This window comes from Elephas maximus, chromosome 23 (genome assembly GCF_024166365.1).
Source record: "Elephas maximus indicus isolate mEleMax1 chromosome 23, mEleMax1 primary haplotype, whole genome shotgun sequence".
Lineage (NCBI taxonomy): Eukaryota > Metazoa > Chordata > Mammalia > Proboscidea > Elephantidae > Elephas > Elephas maximus.
Window position 1 is genome coordinate 73,836,090 of NC_064841.1, and position 22,452 is coordinate 73,858,541.

The window sequence follows — 22,452 nt, forward strand, 5'->3', positions numbered from 1 at the left end:
AAGTAAAGGTATTAACTTTCCTAAGCCTCATTGTTCTTTTTCATAAAATGTGGATGATAGTATCACATGATGTAGCCATGACAATTAAGTCAGATATGAACAGAAAGTACCCTACAAATGAAAATGCTCAATAAACAGCAGTTATAATTATTAATGGCTGAAGGCAGGTGGCTAACTAGTATTCTATAATGGTATATGCCACAGAAAAAAATATGTTCTACAGGTTATTGTCCCTGTATAATGCTAGCCATCACAGGCTATTGCTGAAAGAACACTTGATTAAGTAAGAAACCTTTGTTCTTGTCTTGACTTTGATAGCAACTATACATGTGATGGAAACTCTGGTGGCGTAGTGGTCAAGTGCTACTGCTGCTAACTGAATGGTCAGCAGTTAGAATCCACCAGGCCACCTTGGAAACTCTATGGGGCAGTTCTACTCTGTCCTATAGGGTCGCTATGATTCGGAATCGACTCGATGGCGCTGGGTTTGGTTTTTGTTTATACATGTGATTTGGGGATACACAGCTATAACTTTTCTCAATCTCGGTTTCTCATAATTAAAATGTGAGATAAACTTGCATATTCTTTAAGTGCTTCTCTAGCTATAAAATACTATCATTCCCTAAATTTGTCTGAGTTCCTGGTCTATGAATGATCTCAAGGTAGGTAGAGAGATTGCTGTTGATCTCACACATCATAGCCACTAATGGAAAAATGCCTGAAAACACACCATAGCCACCGACTACACATTTTCTGTTCCTCTATAAAAGAATCAGTCAATAACAACAGCAACAAAATATTGTGTGGCAATTTCTAGAAGGAAAATATACAGGCAAGCCTCGGATCACAAGTGAGTTCCCCTCCTAAGTCTTTAAAAATTGAATTTGTACGTAAGTCGAAGATACAATTCGTACCTAGCGTCGGTTAGTCCAATGATTAGTATATAGTATAAGTTTCTATGCATAAAAAACATTAAAGAAACACTTCCAGATACACTAAAACATTTTAACATAATAACACAGTAATAATAATAATAATGTTTTGATACGTGTCACAAAGTATTTCCCTTTTTGTTATTACGAACATTGTATATACCTTGAATTTTTAATACAGTAGGCTTCACAGGGGTTGGTTCATAACCATGGGTTGTATGTAAGTCGGACATTTGTAACGCAGGGACTGCCTGTATATAAGACTAACTTCACTCCGTTCTAAGCATGGTTTGTAGCAAACATTAGGCACTAAATACTTGTGGAGTAAATGAATAAAAGAAGAGGAGAATGAACACTGACTGTTTTAAAGGTGGATAAGACAGAGAAAGCAAAAGGACATTTAGTGAAAAGTAAATATTTCCTGTCTTTCTGCCCTGTTCCTATATTTTGTTTATAGACACTTTATTCCTTCATTTTAACTTTTTATGCTTTCCATAACTCAAACAGATATAGAAAATGCATGTGTACACACAAATTAAAATACTGCCCAGAAGGAAAGAATATAAAATACAACTAGCAGACGTTCAGTTTTTCCTAAAACCTTTTAGAATCTTTACACTCATGTCAGAATTTTAAATTAGTTCACAAATTTAAGCCATTTCTCTCCTTGAAATACTGGTCCCTCTCATCTCTGACAATACATGGAAGAAGGATGAGCTGAATTTCTCAAGATCAGGTTTTGGGGTGATTCAAGGCTCTACCACATGCTAAATTGAGTCTTATATCACCTTTATAGTTCCAGATTAGACCTGTCTCCAAGACCTGCCAAGGAAATGGTACAGTTCTCTGAGACTGATCATTTTTCCCCATTTCATTCACTCATGCATGCATTTATTCATTCAATAAATATTGAATGCCTACTGAATCATAAGCTTCATGAGAGTTCTTTGGGATACAATGGTGAACAAGACAGCTCCACATTCAAACCTTACATAACATCCTTCATATAGGATACAAGGCACACACAAAATACGCTGGAGTCATCTAGGACTCTTACAAAGTTGAAAGAAAGCTCAACTCACATTCTCCCATATTCCCACAATAAGCTTTAAAATAGAGTTTCAGTTACTGTCTATCAAATTGCTCCTTGTGGCTAAACGTGGAAAGTGACTATGATCATGGGAAATACTCAAGTAGAGGTTATTTGTTGTCATCCAGATGACTCTCATTCATAGCAACCATATTTACAGAAGAATAAAATGTCGTCTGGTCCTGTGTCATCCTCACAGTCGCCAGCATGCTCAAGTCCATATTTGTGACTATTGTGCCAATCCATCTTTTCAAGGGTCTCCTTGGCCCCTGTTGACCCTCTACGTCCCCAAACATGATGTTCTCCCCTAGCAATTGATCTCTCCTGGTGATGTGTCCAAAGCAAGAGAGCTGGATAATGTTCTTTTGTGATTCATAAAGTTTTCATTGGCTAATTTTCAAAAATAGATCCCCATGCCTTTCTACCGATTCTGACTTGGTCTAGAATGTCTGCTGAAAACTGTCCACCATGACTGTGCTAATATTTAAAATATTAGTGGCATAGCATCCAGCATCAGAGTGAGAGAAAAGCCACCGCGGTACGTCAAACTGACAGATGGTAGCAAGTGGAGGTAGTGAATCATAATAGCCTAGAACACATTAACCATATAAACTGTGATTCCCAACACACGTGAGTGTTGTGTAGATTCTTTCCTAAACTCTTTGTGTCATGGATTGAACTGTGTCCCCCCAAAATATATGTCAACTTAACTGGGCCATGATTCTCAGTATTGTGTGATTGTTCACCATTTTATGTGATTTTTTTATGCGTTATAAATCCTATCACTATGATGTAATAAGGTGGGTTAGTGCCAATTATATTGATGAGGTCTACAAGATTAGATAGTGTCTTAAGCCAATCTCTTTTGAGATAAAAAGAGAGAATTGAGCAGAAAGACATGGGAACCGCATACTACCAAGAAAGCAGCACCGAGAGCAGTGTGCGTCCTTCGGACCTGAGGTTCCTGTGCTGAGATGCTCCCAGACCAAGGGAAGACTGACGACAAGGACCTTCCTCCAGGCCCGGCAGAGAGAGAAAGCCTTCCCCTGGAGCTGACGCCCTGAATATGGACTTCTAGTTTACTGGATTGTGAAAGAATAAACTTCTCTTTGTTAAAGCCCTCTATTTGTAGTATTTCTGTTACAGCAGCACTAGATGACTAAGATGCTCTGTTTCTTTAAAATGGCTGTTTCCATCCACGAAGGCTTTAAAAGTGAAACACTATCATTTCTCAAACTGTAAAGAAAAAAGTAGTCATAATACGGTATTGTGTTTTTTCAAGGACATAAGTTTTAGCATTTCATTTTTGAAGAACTGTATATGGATCCTTATTACCTGTCTGACGAGGCTCAAACTTTAGCAGGGAAACCAATATTCTTTATAATCTTACTCCTACTGTCCCTTCTAATCACTCTCCAGTCATACACCCTGTTTCAACCCTAACAACGTCTTCTCTGTTCTCAGGAGACAAACGCTGTTCACAAAACAATACCTTTACGTATGCTGCTACTGTTTGTCAAAAATGCCCTATCATTTTTCTGAGCCTGGCAAATTCCTACTCAGCTTTCAACACCTCTGCAGATTGTTCTGTTCTTGCCTTTGTGACCTCAAAGATTCACTCCCAATCGCTATTACAGCCCCATTAATTTATACTGTATTCTTGTACATGGTCTGTGTAAATTAACCAGGCTGTGATTCCCTCAAGGGCAACAGACAATGTATTATTCATTTTTGTATCAACAGTAGGTATCCAGCAATTTTTTTTTGGTTGAATCAAATGGGTTGAAAAATTCAGGGTCTCGCTAAACTTCAAAGAGCAAGCATAGGTGTGTTCCAACGGCAAGAGATAAAAGGGAAAACAACTCAAGAATAATGGGAGACTTTCATAATAAAATTGCAATGACATGGTCACATATGACCTCACTAAGAAAAAAAAAATCAGCTATTTGAAGAGGCTTGTGTAGTTGTACAGGTTGTTCTCTAATGAGTTAAGATATAACAGGTTATGTGTATAAAATGGAAAAATAACCAGGAGCAGAGACAGGAGGGGAGCTCAGAAGTAATGTGATTCATCCAGGGTTACTAAACTATCAACTGAGCATTATTCCCCGCAGAGGAGCAAAAAATCTAAACGGAAATATCTCCCAGGTCATAGAAGATGAGTCCTAGGACAGTGCCACTATCCAAGGAGTCTGATAGGGATAATGAGATGTGTTAGTTAGACAGGTAAATGTTTCTTAGTTTCATGGGCTCCCAGTGGTACAAACAACTCAGGAGAGATACTGCTTCCATTTTCAGATATCAGTCCCAGGCTGTTGTTTTTGTTTTTATTCATTTCTTTGTTTGTTTGTTTGTTTGACATGGCCTATATCTTCTCCCAATCTGTCTTTTGTCTAATAACTTCATCAGTGATGAGATTTTTTTTTCCCTATAGTGTGTACATGTGTGTGTGTGTGTGTGTTAGCTCATCTATTGTCACTATGTGAGTTTTATATTCAGGTTATGCACCTCCAGAGAAAATTTAGTTTGCTTCCCACCCACAACCCAAAAGGTACCCTGAAATTCTACCAAGACTAGACCTCTTCAAGTTAATTTACTGCACCAAGACTTTTTCTTTTTTTTTTCCCCAGGAGGTAAAGCATCCCTACTCCGATCTGTGAGAATCCTAGGCCCTACTCACACCTGCCTGGCATTACCTACCTGCTGTCACATCATCAGATACTTTGTATCACGTATATACCCTGACAATAGAATTTTTACAATATGCAAGCTAGCATTGTCAGCACTATATGTGAATTATTTCATTCAGTCCTCCTATTTTACATAGAGGACCTGGTTGTTGGATTCAGTTAACAGAGAAGGACAGTAGAGATGTATTCAAGCCCATCTCTCCAGGTGTTTTCATTGTGACTCCATAAACAGTACATACTGGCATTTTAATTCCTTTTAAACATTGCATTACCTAGTATGATAAGACTATCTAGTTAACAAGGTGTTCATGTAGCAGTATTATCAATACGCTCCATTGTTAAGTAGAAGAAAACAGGATATGAAACTTTGGAGTGCTGACTGGGAATTTTTTTTTTTCATGAGGTAAATCCAACAGGTGACAGTGGTTTGGTTGCAGACAAACTTTTTGTAGGGACAACTCTAAAACTAAATATGTAGGGTACTTTCTATTTGTCCAACCAAATCTACCCTCCACTATTCTCCACCCTGCTGCGTGCCAGAAAGATGCTTTGATTCCAGTTGACTTTAGCCAATGGGAGGGACCAGCAAGGAGATCTTAAGGTGGAGAGAACCTTAGTTGGCTGGATCTAAAAAGACAACTCCTGCTGGGTAGTTCTCTCCCACAGATGCTGCTATTCTCTCTAGATTCCAGCAACTTCTCACTCTTTGTCCCTTCAGGCCTGGAGTGCTAATGCTCCCTGAAGGCAGGTGTTTAGTTAAACATCACATGTTGATTTCACTTAACCAACCCACACCATGGAGTACCTCAGTGGCACATATGGTTAAACTCTGGGCTATTAACCAGAAGGTTGGAGGTTGAAACCCACCCAGAGGCACCTCAGAAGAAAGGCCTGGCAGCCTGCTTCCCAAAGGGTCAAAGCCTTAGGAATCCTATAGAAAATACAGTTCTACTTTGCAACATATGGGGTCACCATGAGTCAGAATCCACTCCATGGCAACTGGTTTGGTTTTCTCTCTGTCTTTGTTTGTCTACCCATACCCCAGTAATAGTCCCTTTATAAACACTTCTTAATTACACCGTTTGGATGTGCCACCTCTTCCATGACAGGACTTAATTAGACACAAGATGTATTTTATAATTGAGTGTAGTAGATGTTAGCGCCCAAGCTAAAGTGGGTTGTTTTATCATGAAATATGTTGAAGTCAAGTCTTCCCCTAGGGAGCACACAGCCAGTGAGCAACAAATACAGGGCCACAAAAGGCAGGCCCTTTAGTTTTACCTTGGGTTACCTCTGTGGCATTTTTAATGCTCTGGGGCTCCCCATGGGATCTGGCTAAGGCAGACCTCAGGTGATCCCACATCTTTGCCTAGCTGCTTCCCTCACTCCATTATAGGTTTTACTTGAAAGCAATCTCTTAATAATTTACTAGGACAAGAACCCCCATCTAAGGCTCTGCTTCTAGGGAACCCAACTGAAAATGCAAAGAATATTTAAAAATATAAAATCAAATCAAGTTGAGATTCAAAATCTTTTTTTATCTAAATCATCTAAGTCTAAGGCCCTCTCATCCACCTTGTGTATCATTGTTATGTAATTTGGAAATAGGAAAAATATTGATAATGTCAGATGGGATACTATGGAAAAGTTATCTAAATTAATGGTGATGTTTGAACCTCTTTCTGATCTTTCAAGAAACGCTGGGTGTCCTTATAACATACACTTAGAGTTAAGTAGAAGTGCTTCAATAAAAGAATGTTTAAGTAGGGATATTTCTAGAAAAGGTGTTAGAAATGGTATGAGAAAATTATAAGAACTAATATCATAGTAACACGAATTTCAGGGATATACATTCCTGCACGTATATTCTTATTAATCAGGAAATTTAGCAATCACAGTGAATTCTTACCCACGTTAAATGCTTCACCAGCAAATTACATAGGAGCCAAAAGAAAGATGATGTTAGGGTCACTTCGAGGCTCGCTCTCCACTAAATCGGTGTGTTTTACGTTCTCAGTTGTGCAAAGTACTCATTAGAACCAGATTTCCTGATTTTTCTTACTATAAAAGTAATATATATTTACCATAAAAATTTTGGCTAATAAAGAGAGAAATGAAAAATTAAAGGTACTTGAAAGATAAATTATGTTTGGCATTTTGGAATATACCTTTCTAGGCATTTTTATCCATGTATGCACACACACATACCATATATATGCATATGTATACTTTGAAACCAAGTCATAGATACGTGCCATTTTTTAACTTTCAAAAAATAAACAGAATATACACATTTGTCTCTGAAAATTCTAAGAAGAGTTACTAAAAATTAACCATTTTAACATAGAGCTTGTCCACAAAAGTTTGTATAAGTTATTTTTGTTGCTCTCCTCTCTGCCTCTTCCTCCGCAGAGGTTAGCAGTAAATTTTTTACATAGAAAAGCCCCCCTGTGCTTGTTTTTAGCATAGCAATGAGAACGAGGAAGATAGGAATCCGTTCTACTTCCAGGCATAGAGGAGATTAAAGTAAAACAAAATAAATATGAAGTGCCTGCTCTTCAAAGAGGGCAAAGTAGCTGAGTTCTCCTGAGTCTGCTGGGAGGAAGAAAAAAAAAATAGAGATATTTTACATGTGGAGACCACTTAAGAATAGGAATACCTTGCTAAAGTCTAGGGGCTCATTCCTTTCAGGCTGTGTTTTCTCGCTGCTTGGATTGTCTCTAGGAAAGAAAGAAGTAAATTCCAGTATGGATAAGGACTCTGCAAAAAATAAGGACTTGTCTAACATCCGTGCTAGAAACTATGTCAATGAATTCCGAAATTCTTCCCCCCGAGTACAAGTAAAAAAAAAGCCCTTCTCTACCTTGGCCTTCTGCTCAATGACCTGAGGAACTTCCCCTTAAATTTCCTGAAAGTCCAATTGTTCGATTGAAAGGACCTGCAGACCCTTAATCTCTTTAGAGGGCCTTTTGTCTGACAGAAGGGATCTCCAGGGCACCACCTTTAAAGTTTTAACAAAGCATTTTACAATGGCCTTCTCTTCTTCATCTTTTCCAGTGGCACCCTGGATTAGATATTTGCTCAGCAGTCATGTTTAATTGTAGTGTTGTTGGGCACTTGGAGAGACTGAGAATCTTCCAAGTTAGTCATGGTTATTTTTGTATAACAGTGCTTCCTTTACCTATTCCTGTTCTCCTGCATTTTATAATAAGCAGCATTACATAATGAGTGAATTGCAGCATCTTAGAGATGGAAGAAGATAATAGACATTGAGGTAAGTCAACGTTGAGAGAAACTAACTATGAAATAAGCACACAAGAAATTGCCTCTGAGCTCCTCAAAGTGTTTCTTAATTCTCATTTGTCTGGCATTTATCTCAAATTTATTGATATCATTCAGAATCGACTCATTGATGGCAATGGGTTTGGTTTTGGTTTTATTGTGAAGTATTTATTCATTCAAATACATTGTAAATTTTGTAAGGACAGCAGCCACAGTTTATAGTTTTCTCGAAGTCTCTTATTTTAGGTACCAAATCCATACGTGTTCCTTCAGTGGAAAAGCTGGTGGCGTAGTGGTTAAGTGCTACGGCTGCAAAGGTTGGCAGTTCAAATCCGCCAGGTGCTCCTTGGAAACTCTATGGGGCAGTTCTACTCTGTCCTATAGGGTCGCTATGAGTTGGAATCGACTCGATGGCACTGGGTGGGTTCCTTCAATGGTTAATAGTAATTACAGTTTGTGAAGTGTTATATGATGTGTGAAAACCCTGGTGGTGTAGTGGTTGAGAGCTACATCTGCTAACCAAAAGGTGGCCAGTTCAAATCCACCAGGCACTCCTTGGAAACCCAGGGATAGAGTTCTACTCTGTCCTATAGGGTAGCTATGAGTCAGAATCGACTCAATGGCAATGAGTTTGGGTTTTTAATATATGATGTGTAGTGTGAAAGTAATAAGTAAATTTTCAGGTTTCTAATTTCAGACCATGTTCAGCCGTTTGGATATGATGTCAAGTTAGAGTATGAGGTTAGTTCCACCACTGAATTCAGGTCCTGGGCAAGGGTGGGTTATCCAATAGGCAAAGTAAGCAGGGTGCTTACAGTATTTACCAGGTCATCTGTAGTGAACAATTTCAGGTGTTTCACCTCATTGAGTAAAATTTTGCTGAAGATAATTAAAATGATTGCAGCAGGTACATAGACAGGGAGCCGTCAGGATGTCAAGCCAGATTCACCAGAGGACGTGGAACAAAGTATATCAATACTGATGTCAGATGGATCTTGGCTGAATGCAGAGAATGCCTGAAAGATGTTTACTTGTATTTTATTGACTACGAAAAGGCATTCGGCTGTGTGGATCATAACAAATTATGGATGACATTGCAAAGAATGGGAATTCCAGAGCACTTAATTGTGCTCATGAGGAACTTGTACACAGACCAAGAGGCAGTTGCTTGAACAGAACGAGGGGATACTACATAGTTTAAAACCGGGAAAGGCGTGCAACAGGGTTGTGTCCCTTCACCATACTTATTCAATCTGTATGATGAGCAAATAACCCAAGAAACTTGACTACATGAAGAAGAACACAGCATTAGGACTGGAAGAAGACTCATTAACAACCTGCGTTATACAGATGACACAACCTTCCTTGTTGAAAGTGAAGTGGACTCGAAGCACTTACTGATGAAGATCAAAGACCACAGCCTTCAGTATGGATTACACCTCAACATGAAGAAAACAAAAAACCTGACAACTGGACTAATAAGCAACATCATAGTAAACGGTGAAGATATTGAAGTTACTAAGGGTTTCATTTTACTTAGATCCCATGGAAGTATCAGTCAAAAAAATCAAATGACATACCGCATTGAGCAAATCTACTGCAAAAGAGTTGAAAAGCAAAGAAGTCACGTTGGGGACTAAGCTGCCAAGCCGTAGTATTTTCAATCTCCTCATGTGCATGTGAGAGCTGGACAATGAATAAGGAAGACTGAAGAAGAATTGATGGCTTTGAATTACGGTGTTGGCAAAGAATATTGGACATTCCACAGACTGCCAGAAGAACAAACAAGTCTGTCTCAGAAGAAATATAGCCAGAGTGCTCCTTGGAAGTTAGGATGGCGAGACTTCATCTCACGTACTTTAGACATGTTATTAGGAGGGACCAGTCCCTGGAGAAAGACATCATGCTTGGTAAAGTAAAGGGTCAGCGAAAAAGAGGAAGACCCTCAATGAGATGGATTGACACAGTGGCTGCAACAATGGGTTTAAACATAGCAACGATTGTGAGGATGGTGGAGAACTGGGCAGTGTTTCACTCTGTTATACATAGGGTCACTATATGTTGGAACTGACTCAAAGGCATCTAAAAACAACGCCTCAACAATCTTTTTTTTAACCAAGTATTTGGCTGCTTTTGTTGTCATGTGTTTAATTTGTTCTTCTTATTCTTTTATGAACCAGTACCTCAGGATGTGATCATAACCACGAAAATGTTGCTCCTGACAGAGACCACCTAAGTTAAAAGGTGTTTGAGGAAAGGGACCCACCAAACACATTCAAAGAGTTTGTTTTCTCTGTGCCTAAATCCATTCCCCTCCACTACAGCTAGAACAAATGTATTGTTGTTGTTAGCTGCCTTCAAGTTGCCCCTGAATCATGGCACCCCCATGCAAAATGCTGCCCAGCCCTGTGCCATCCCTATGGTCACTTGTGGTTCTGACCACTGTGATTCATAGGGTTTTCACTGGCTGTTTTTTAGAAGTGGATTGTCAGGTCTTTTTTCCTGGTCCATTTTAGTCTGGAAGCTCCGCTGAATCTCGTTCGGCTTCATGGCAACATGAAAGCCTCCACTGGCAGACAAGCACTTGAGGTGCGTTGACAGGGCATTGGACCTGGGTCGCCCACGTGGAAGCTGAGTATGCCACCACTGTGCCACCACTGGCCCCTAGTACGAGCCGAAATTCCTTTATCTGTTCCTCTCCACCACAAGACCTGAGTTTCTGAGCCCAGAATGGCTACCCTCATCTGAGGCAGGGGATTGGGAGGAAAGTAGGCCGAGAGGGTTAATTCACAACCTTAGGGTTAACCTGTCAAATCGTTAGACAACAGTGAGCCAATAAAATAAAGTCATTCCACTTGTGACTTTTGTAAAGTCCTGTCATGTTCAAAACCTGGGTTTCCTTACCCTCATGTTTCTGAGCTACTTTTCTTAAGCTCTCACTTTATTTAAGTGCCATACCGGGAAGTTAAAAGACTACAAGACATGATTCTGGTCCTAGAGGGCTTCACAGGGAGAGGACATGTATAAATCATGGAACTGTAATGTCTAATTATAAACACTATCTAAAAAACCAAACCCACTGCCGTAGAGTCTGACTCATAGTGACCCTATAGGACTGAGTAGAAATGCCCCATAGGTTTCCCAAGGAGCAGCTGGTGGAGTCGAGCTGCTTACCGGGATAACAGCTGTAGTTGTGCTACCGGGGCTCCTAAATACTACACAGAGATGTGTATATGCCTACAAATTACAAGGGTGGGCAAATGACGCTCTCCGAGGGGATCAGAGAATGAACAAGGCTAGGTATGACATTTGAGCTGGGACTTGAAGGAAAGACACGTCAGTCAGCAGAAACAACCTAAGCGAGAGCAGAGATGTGAAAGTTCATCATGGGTTTAAGCTGGAAAACCAGTACCGTATTTTTACCCAAATAATGCGCGCCTTCTACGTTTTGTTTGTCAACGGCGCCATCCCCCCATGAAGTATTTAATTGGATGCCACTATGTCAATTTTTTAAACATGTTGCTGAAAAAAAAAATCAGCATAGCACGCTTACAAAAATACCTGTTGGGGGGAGGGCAAGCTCGGCAAACAAATGTAGAAGGCACATGTTTGTCTAAAAATACGGTAATTCACTCCACCATTATGATATTCCCAAAACTTTAAGAAATAAAACGTTAATTACATTCTCACAGCTAAAAGATATGGCACAGTTAAAAATGATTCATCTCATGCATTTGATAAAATAAATTCTTAACAAATTTAATATCTTTATTAATCCCTAAATTATCCCTTGTTTAATGTACTTTAATTTACATTGACATCCATTTTATGAAACGGGAATCGAATTAATTAGCACATTTCTGGAAGCAACTGAAATCAAGGCACTTCTCTTTAGTCTGTTAACTTTTATCCCGCTGAGGGGCCTCTTGTGTTCCTTTTTTCTCAGTATTCCTCCAGATTCGTTTTCATCCTGTATCCCACAGTTTGCTCCTTAAATCATTTCCTCTTGCTTTTGTTCTCTAATGAGGCCTGTTTCGGGGGTTTTTGTTCCATCTACCTAATGTTACTATGCTGTGAGAGGTAGTTTCTGATCAAGGGCCATTCATGATTGGGCTAAAATTTTCCTTCTTATTCTTTTCCTAACCATCTTTTTAACATACAACACCATTAAAATATAGCTGAAATCCATCCCATTCTGTTGTAGTTAAATCCACAAGCTAAGCTCATAGGTTCCCCAGGTATTCTTAATTTCAAAGACGATTTCTTGTTTAAGGTAATATACTACCAGGTCTAAGACGAACAGATAAGCAATTACAGTACCTAAAGTGACAAATAGGGCAAAAAAAGACTCTTGATGTCATAGAATTGTCATCATCCACAAAGATCTCTGCAGTATTATTTGTGTCTCTATATTGTGGCAAAGGTATGAAAATAAAAAACAAGGCTCCTAGAATCGAGGGAGTTACAATCCAGACGTAGACAAATGATACCTAATACTAAAAATGTAGACAAAAGATACTAAAAACAGAAACTTTAATAACAAAATATGTAAACAGTTAAAGGTAGCAGTAATCAATGTGATTACTTGTTTAATTAATTCTAAGAATAATTGTTGTAGTTGTCTACAAAAAGAAAACAAAATTACTCAGGCTCACTTGTGATGCATGAAATTGCTACGTGCTTCCCTAAAACCTACATTATTAAATACACAGCTCGCTTTTCCTTTGAAGACACTGTCACATGAGGTTTCCATGAATTTTATTAGAATGGAATTTTTCTGGCTTTTGTACAGGTATGCTGTCTCAGTTGAAGTTAGAACCAGTGAAATTCTTATCTCTTGAATTTCTGAGAAATTAATGTTACTTTTTTTTAATTATTTATAAATTTTAATATGATTTACAAACGCACACACACGCTGTTAGCTGCACAAGATTTGCATCCACAGGGAAGTCCCCAGAAAATAATGATTTCATCAACAGCGGGTTTCTGTTCCTCTCCAAAATCTTCTGACTGAATTTAATTATTAACGTGAGTATCTGAGTATTCCGTTAATGTGCTGGTGATATTGGGGTGAGTAATAAAATGTACATATATATAATTATTATGTATTCATTTCATAAAATTTACTTTTTTTTTGGTTTCTCCAGTCTCTGTTTCTCCCGTACTTCAGATGAAGTTTTACAGAACAAACTAGCTTCGCATTAAACAGTTAGTGCACACATTGCTTTGTGACATTGGTTGCCAACCCCACGACATGTCAACACTCTCCCTTTCTCAACCTTGGGTACCCTGTTGCCTAAAATTTACTTTTTTTGACTTCGTTTTGCTAAATCATCAGTTAGAAGTTTTTAATGATTTTTTTTCACGTAATTTACACTTTATTGACAGTGATGACAAACTAGATAACTTTTCTTGGGTCGCTGAAGTTTTCAGTTTTATGAATTATTTCAATTTGAAGAAAGTTGCTCTGCTGAAATGGAAGAAACTAGATTTGTAACTATTTTATAGATTTTATATATCATTGTTCATTGCGACGGAATATTTGAAATAAATTATCATTAGAAAACATTCCAAAATATTTTTATCTTATCACTCATATGATGATTTTTACCACTTCTTAAAGCAATATATAAATCCATACATAACAATATCTTAAAATTTCCTGCTTTCAAATTTTTCAATCTAGCACCATTATCACAGGCTTTGTTTTATGCACAGCAAATTTTTAAAATTATTTTCTAAAATTGAAAGTTGATTTCTTCAGTTTTTCACTTAAGTTACAAGTTGCACATTTTACAGTGAGTGTAAAACATGCAGTCCAGGCCGGGGGCCACTCCTGTCTGGGAGCAAAGGTGGAACTGACAATTACCTTCAGTGAAGTCACAGAGTTATCTTTACAGGGATCCAGTATCACATCTCTGGTTCCTCCCCACTAATAAAAGGATATGTTTTAGGTGTCTGGTTTTAACCTAGAAAATTTTAATATTCAAGCTTTCTCTCCTCTGGGGGAAAAATATCAGACTGACAAACTTCTATTTTCAAATTACGATTTATTATTATGTGATGAGGTGACTGGTATTTACCAAGCAGACCAAATGAAAATAAATTCTAAAATGTACCGTGTCAGTAATCCTTCCGTGTCCTCTGTGTGTGTGTGTGTCTGTCTCTGTGTCTTTCTCTGTGTGTCTGTCTTTCTCTGTGTGTCTGTCTGTGTGTGCGTGTCTTTGTGTGTGTGTGTCTTTCTGTCTGTCTCTGTGTCTGTGTGTCTTCCTCCGTCTCTTTGCTGTCTGTACATACTTGACAAGTATTTCTAGTGCTGTTGTTGATTTCACACAGCAATGATAGGCTTGGGAGCTAGCCTCTTTTTGGTCCAGTGTGAGGTTTAATCTGTGTGTCCTAGACAGGTGCTATCCCATATGGTCTAGTCTGGGTTAGAACGTCTATTTCTTACCTCAGTGTTCTTCATTCTGGTCCGAAATGAAGTGTATCCTTTGCTTTATAAACCAGGTGATGTTCAGCAGCCTGTGTTTCCTGCCTGAGGGATCTGTCTACTGTCTCTCTACTATCTTTTTTCCTTGAGGATCAGTGTTCTTCCCATAAGTGACTGTTTGGTCCACAAAAGCATCAGAGTCTTTTTGCAGTCTGAAGCAACACTAAATAATAAAAATAAAAAACACCAAACCCATTGCCGGCAAGTCAATTCCAACTCCTAGTGACCCTACTGGACAGAGGGTTTCCAAGGCGCAGCTGGTAGATTCAAACTGCTGACTTTTGGTTAGCAGCCATGCTCTTAACCACTGGCCTCCAGGAAGAGTTTTCCTGCTCAGGGAAGAGCCAAACGTTGGCACCTATTTGCATGGCACCATGTCACTTCTTGTGAAAGAGAATTAAAAATCCCTCTGACAACAGTAACTCTGGGACAAGTCAGAGGAACAACTCTATCCAGTTCACTCCTAACACTGTGTAGGTTATATGTTCATTGCATTGGCTCTCGTTCCTACTAATAGTTCTTGTGACAAGACAAATGGTATGAATACATGAGTATCCCAAGATTTTCTTCTCTGTCCACCAAAGAGGTACTGACTGGCCTTACCTGGTCAGTTTTTATTCTTCCTTATATAAATATATATATTTTTACTCTAGTCAGAGTTCTGCTATTTTAAGTTTTGTTCAGGCTTTTGTATTGCAGATGGAGAACTGGATATGGGGAGGGGTCTTAGAGATTTTGAGTTAACAAACACCGGAGAAGCTGCAGAATATGAGGAAAAGTAAGTAGGAGAAAGGAAAAGTAAGTTGGAAAAGCGAAGGAATTTAAGAAATATTGCTTGAGCCATATAACTTGCAATGATTTTTTAAACCTATTTTGAAATTACTCTGGTGTTGGATGGTTTTCCTTTGTTTACAATATATTTGAGGCCGAACCATAAGACTTTTCAGATTTTCTGTTCAATAGAACAAACATTCATAAGAATAAGATAAAGAGTTAGCATTCTGTTATGGATTGAAGTGCCCCTCCCCTAAAGAATAGGGTGGGGTCCTGGTGGTGCAGTGTTGAGTGTTTGGCTGCTAACCAAGAGGTCGGCAGTTCGAATCCACTAGCTACTCCTTGGAAACCCTATCGGCAGTTCTACTCTGTCCTATAGGGTTGCTATGAATTGGAATTGACTCATCGGCAACTGTTTTTTATTTGTTTTGTTTTTTAAATGATAGGGTGAAGTTCCAACTTTTAGTACTTGTAAACATGACTTTGGAAACAGGGTCTTTGAAGATGTCATCAGTTGTTAATGTGAGGTCATACTGGAGTAGGGTGGGTCCTAATAAAATATGAGTGGTGTTCTTATAATAGAAGAGAAGGAAAATAGAGACTCATAGAGGAAGGATGACCATGTGAAGATGTATCTACAAGCTAAGGAATGTCTTGGGCTACCAGAAACTCAGAGAAACAAGGAAAGATCTTCTCTTGGAGACTTCAGAGAGAGCACGGCCCAGCTGACAGGTGATTTGGATTTTTAGCCTCCAAAACTGTGAGAGGGTAAGTTTCTGTCCTTCTAAGCCACCAAGTTTATACTTTGTGATGCCAGTCCTAGGAAAGTAATACAGCTTTATCATGTGCTGGACACTATTGTAAGTGTTTTGGCCAACATGGGTAAGTTTAAATCTCACAACAACCCTTAGAATAAGTTTTGTTTTATCCCTATTTCACAGGTTCGGAAACTGAAACTTCTGGGAGTTATTTCATCAAGATCACGTAGTTAATAAGCATTGTTACAAGCTGCAAATACCAGTCGGTTTCACCCCAGAGCCTAGGTTCCTGAAAAATATGCCTGTACTCCCTTAGGATCTCTGATATGCAGCTGTGTTTCGCACTGCTTTCATACCCTGGAATGCAGCGCTAAATAATTCCTCCAGATTGGTTTGTGTTTTCTGTTAAGTGTTGAATAAATCGTGGCAAAAAATTAACTCAGCCAAAGAGAATGATTGGTTTCCTTTGAATATACTCAATCTTACTATTAAAGGAATAGTCTATCTTCACCTTACTGCCCATCAAATTCTTCTCTTTCACTGTTTCCCTCTTTTTCCCGTTCATAACTCCAACGCCATCTGCTAGCTCTTCTATTAACAGGGCAAGATAATCTTAGAATTTTATTCACATCAAGGCTTTTGGCAAAGCTTTTCTCCAACCGGAGATTTCTACTTTCTAAAAGACAGAAAGGTCAGTAATCAGCACCAAGAAATGCATTTCAAATATTATAGTTCGAAATAAGAAGAAAATGTGGAATTGGAGAGAGTGGTTTGCCTTTCCTATCAAATCTTATCACTATTTAACTGCTTGCCTCATCTACATGTTACAAGTCCCTTAGTCAAAAATGATCCGAAAATTGATATTAAGATCCACTTTTTATTATTTCATGTTAATTGTAAAAAGATATATTGTTAAATATATTAATTTTCATTATTAAGTATGGTGTCATCATTTTTAACAAATCCTCACAGTCTTCATAAATTACTAGATATAAATAAAACTAGATAATATAGTACAGTCAGATAGATCTATCTAAAATGCAAATCTGATCATGGTAAACATTATGAATGCTCACTAATACCCAGTTTGCTTTTTTTCCTGGACATAAAGTATTCAGAGAGCGATAACCATTATAGTCCCTGCAATTAACTGGGAACATGTGACTTGTCCGAGCCCATGAAATATGAATGGAAATTATGTGTGTCACATCCAGGGTGAGGCAGTAAAACGTGTTTGTCTGAGTCTCTAGTGTCACTTGTTTGTTGCTATGGCAAACAAGAAGGGATTGGGCTGAGATGGTACAAGCACAAGATCAAATTGGCCTAGCTTGTGGCATCATCACATGGAGGGGAAGACCTCTGGTGAATTGCCACAATCTCTAATAGACTTTACTGATCGTGAAATCAGCTTGTGTTACATTAAGTAACCAAGATTTGGAAGTTGTTGCCACAGTAAAGCCTAGCCCATCTTCTCTCTCATTTATAGGATTTGGTCTAAATTCAATGAATGCATATAAGGGAATCTTTGACCTAGCTCTTACTTAGCGTTCTAACCTCATCTACAACCATTTTGCCTCCTCCTGTATCAATAATTTAGAGTTCTGCTTCCACATACATGCTATATCCATCTTGTTCATGTGGCCCCAGTACCCTGAAAGTCTTCTAAACTTTCATTGCTTACACATACTCTCTCCCAAGACTCAGGTATGGCATCAGTTTGGCCAGAAAAGTCTGCCTGAAGCCTAGATAGTGTGTTGTTTATCTTCCATTCTGTATCACCTGAATAGGTCACCAAGTGAGAAAAGAACCATACGATATTGAAATTATCTGTTTGTGTTTCTTTCCTCCTTTAGGTTATAAGCTTTCTATATCATCTTACATTTCTGCAATATATGATGATAATATTTCAGAAAGTAAACTTTGGGCTACTATATATATGAATACATTAAAAATTCCAAAGATTGTGCTTTTTTGTCTTTTGATTCCAATTTGTGTCCACAGAGCACCTTGTACAGTTCCAGTGGAAGATGGGTACTTAATATATATTCATGGACTTGACTTGAATAATGAGCTATGCTATATTAGGGTTGTATTATATCAATAATTAAAGTTTTAGTCAAATCCTGTGATAGAGAACAAGGCTTAATTCACCTTAGAAAGGGCACAAAGCCCTTGATAATGACAAGATTAAAGACCGATTAATGTTGCAGGGAAAAGTATGATCATTACCATTTACCTATTATGCCTCCCATTTTTAATGTTACATCAATTTAGGACGTCATATGCAAGCTATATGGAATTTAACATTTCACTTACTGGATGTTTATTTGTTGAATGCCTACTGGATATAAATAACAACACATTGGGAACATTGGGGTACACAGAAGCAGGAGACATAGTTCTTTAAAATAGTATAATCTTGTGGGGAAGGAACAAGGATAAACTACAGAGTAACTATACAATGAGTAAAATGTACACATACATGAGGAAAGAAAACCGAGTTAAGGGATGACACTCAAAGTACAGAAAAGAGAAATAATCAGATAGTTAGAAAAAAAAAGTCTCTTAGAAAGAAATCTCCAAAAGAATAATAATCATGAGTGAAGAGATGAGTGAGATTAAAAAAAAAGATGTCAGAAATAGATTTGAACTAAGTGAGTAAAGCAGAGGCCCTGTAATACAACACAGGTATTTCACATAATGGAATACTAGCTGAATATAATGTAATTTATAGAACTCAAAATTGGTTTGCAGAAAATCTGCTGTGAGAATGCAATTTTATCAAGAATAGGGTGATAATTAGCTTATGAATCAGGTACAGGGTTGTTTTCACCATGGGCATCCCTCATGTTATACTGTCTACCCCCTGCTCTTCATGGATAAGTGTTTTCCAAAAGCTGCCCAGTGGCAGACCCTATATTCAAATGTGTGATTTCAATAAGGTCTAACACAAGCTTGTTGAGGAAAACACTTCTTGCTCAAAGGATTTATGTATTATTAAGCACTTAAGTTTTTGAAATCCCTTCATCAGTTGGATTTCCTACCTACAAAAGTATTTATTAAATCTCAAAGCCAAAAATAAGTAGTGTTTTTGACTCAGGTTCCTTCATGTCTTGGTCCTCAGAAATGATTTTAGCTTTGATCATTGTGCTTTTAGTGGAAACTTGATATAATACAGTGCATTCTTGGCAGTAGCCACCCATAAGTTTATTATACAATTATTGTTCATCGTTTCCAGTTCTAGAAAGCAAATATTCTTAAATATCTATAGTAGAACATCAAAGTAGGTCCAGTTTTTTGACATTTAGACTTATTATAGTGGGTTGGTTTGAAATATTAGCACAATCAGGAGACAGGAGTTGTGCCCAGCATGCTGGCTATAAATTGCTAATTTAGTAAAAGCCATTATCATTAGCTCTCAAAGATTTCTCTGTGTGTCGCCCTGAGTTAGGTGTTCTATAGCCGTGCTCCCTGACAAAGTTCTTTACATGACTTCAAAATAGCCCACAATTGAGTCTCCATACGATCAAAGAAAATGATCATTAAAACAGCCAAATTAGCCAGGACAAGACAGCACACCTTGACGAACATGTATGGAATAAGCATATACGTGAATAAACACTAAAATAATTTAAAGATTAATAAAAAAATAACCAATTCATATGATGTACAGTGGGTTAAATTATAAAATCAAAATAAGAGTAGTTTTTAACTATATAAATATTTTAGATGCATTGTTGCTAATTTAATATCTCTCAAATATTTTAATAAAGCAAAACTCATTGCCAGCAAGTCAATTCCAACTCATAGTTACCCAACAGAATAGGGAAGATCTGCCCCATAGGGTTTCCAAAGCTGTAAATCTTTATGAAAGCAAATTGCCACATCTTCTTTTCCCGAAGAGCAGCTGGTGAATTCCAACCACCAACCTTACAGTTAGCAGCTGAGCTCTTAACCACTGTGCCACAAGGGCTCCTTTCAATAAAGCAAGCCTGTTGCCAAGCCCATTGCCATTGAGTTGATTTAGACTCATAGTGACCCTATATGACACAGTAGAATTGCCCCATAGGGTTTCCAGGGAGCAGTGATGGATTTGAACTGCCGACCTTTTGGTTAGCAGCTGTACTTGCCATAGCTCCTAACCACAGTGCCACCAGGGCTCCTCAGTAAACCAAGTACCCTACAAATAACACCCAATGACACTTTGTTGATCAATTTTCACATGAGAGGACTCCATTCTCTTTTCAGACAGTATATTATTCAGGTTGTATGAAAATTCAGGCAGAATTTACTTCAGAGTCATAGGAATTTATAAAACTTTACTGTTCAAATAGAATGATTGCAATAGAGTGGGAAAATTGAGAACATAAGCTTTGGAATCAGAAGGCCTGGGTGAGAGTGCGTACTCCACCGCTGTGTGATCTTGGAAGATAAATTCAACTTCTCAGACCCCCTGTTTCCTCATATGTAAAACTGACCTAATAAAAATATTCATAGACTTACTGAAAAGATTAAATGAAATTATACATGTAAAACACCTCAGAACATAAATGGTTACTGTTATTATGGGCCATGTTTAAAATCCATATGTTAAATTAAAAGGCAATTATATCATTAGTGTTATACCCTGATCAGGCTCTGAGCATTTTAACCTAATTCCTAGAAAAAAAATGAATAAGGATTACATTTCCCATAATTAAACAAAATGGAAAGATCAGTGACTATCCTACTCCAGTGGTGGTGTTCCCCCTGGCTATTCCCTTCAAAGGGACGGCCACTTGACCCAACCAAGTTCCCACTTCCACCACTCCATCCAACTTTCCGGATGTCAACCAGCTATATTGCATTCCTTCTTTCTCACCCATTTAGCTAGAGGATCTCCTTTACCCTAAACCTATAATGAACTTCTTGACCCTGTTAATACTACCTGATATGATCCTTAAGCCAAGAAAAATGAATAAGCAGAGGGAAAGTTAAAATGGAAGTTAAGCGAGAGAAAGCTCATAAGTAATATAAGTAGCAGAAAGGAATCTGGAATTTCTTGGCAAGGGGAGGATCCCTGTGGGTCTGTACACACCGATCACAGCGTGATAGGGAGTGCATTCATACCAAGGGTATGTACGCAACATGCGTACACATTATACGTACACAAGAGCTTCTTTTGGGTTAATCTTCCATTAAAAGGAGAGGTACATGAATTCTTTGAATGAGGCTGTGATTTAGAAATTTTCTTTTTTTTACCTCAGAGACTTATCAATCTGTCCAAAAACATTAATAGGCAATTAGATTGGAGGTTTCTGAGCTTCTCTGAAATAAAATCAGAAAGAGCTAAATCATATTCAAATTGTCACCCTAAGAATTTTTTTAAGAAGAAAGTGCATTATGTAAAAAGTACCTAGTTATTAAAAGACACTTCGGAGCTAATAACGTATTTCAGAACTAATCACTACACATAAAAGGATTACGGTTCTTTTGCAATAATCTTAACTCCATATACATTTGCCTAAATTTTTGTTTATTCTGAAGACATTATCATTTTTATCTGAGAAAGTTTCCTTCAGTTACTAGAGTTAGTTGAGAAATTAAAAATAACTATGAGAGATCTGATCTTCAATTGTCTAGAGAACTTGCTGGCCAAAATTGTATTTGATTTTTTTTTCCAGTGGTATGATATTTAATGTTGGTAGGTACCATAGAGTCGGTTCCGACTCATAGAGATCCTGTGTACAACGAAATGATTGCACCCTCTGTGTCAGTCCATCTTGTTGAGGGTCTTCCTCTTTTTCGCTGACCCTCTGCTTTACCAAACATGATGTCCTTCTCCAGGGACTGGTCCTTCTTGATAACATGTCCAAAGTAAGCGAGACGAAGTCTCGTTTCTAAAGAGTATTCTAGCTATGCAGCCGTCCCTCAGTATCTGCAGGGGATTGGTTCCAGGACCCCCTTGGATATCAAAATCCGTAGTCCTCAAATCCCTTATATAAAATGGCACAGTATTTGCATCTAACCTACGTACGTTCTCCCATATACTTTAAATCTTCTCTAGGTTACTTATGATACCTAATACAATGTAAATGGTATGTAAATAGTCGTAAAGTACTACATAAATAGCACTTGAGGCTCCCTCTTAGCCTTTGACAGGCTGCTTTGACCATTTAATTGCTTTTTAGGAGCCTTTTTTTCCTCACAGAAACCAAGGGTGCACACAACACAAGTAGCAAACACAAAGCAAATGATACTCAGACAAGTGCTGGAGAGTGAGTGGATTCTGGCCCACAGTGACTCTATAGGACAAAGTAGAACTGCCCCTTAGGGTTTCCAAGGAGTGGATAGTGGATTTGAACTGCCAACCTTTTTGGTTAGCAGTCTTAGCTCTTAACCACTGCGCTACCAGGGCTCCGGAGAGAGACCGAGGATCCATTAAATGGCGGGAGGC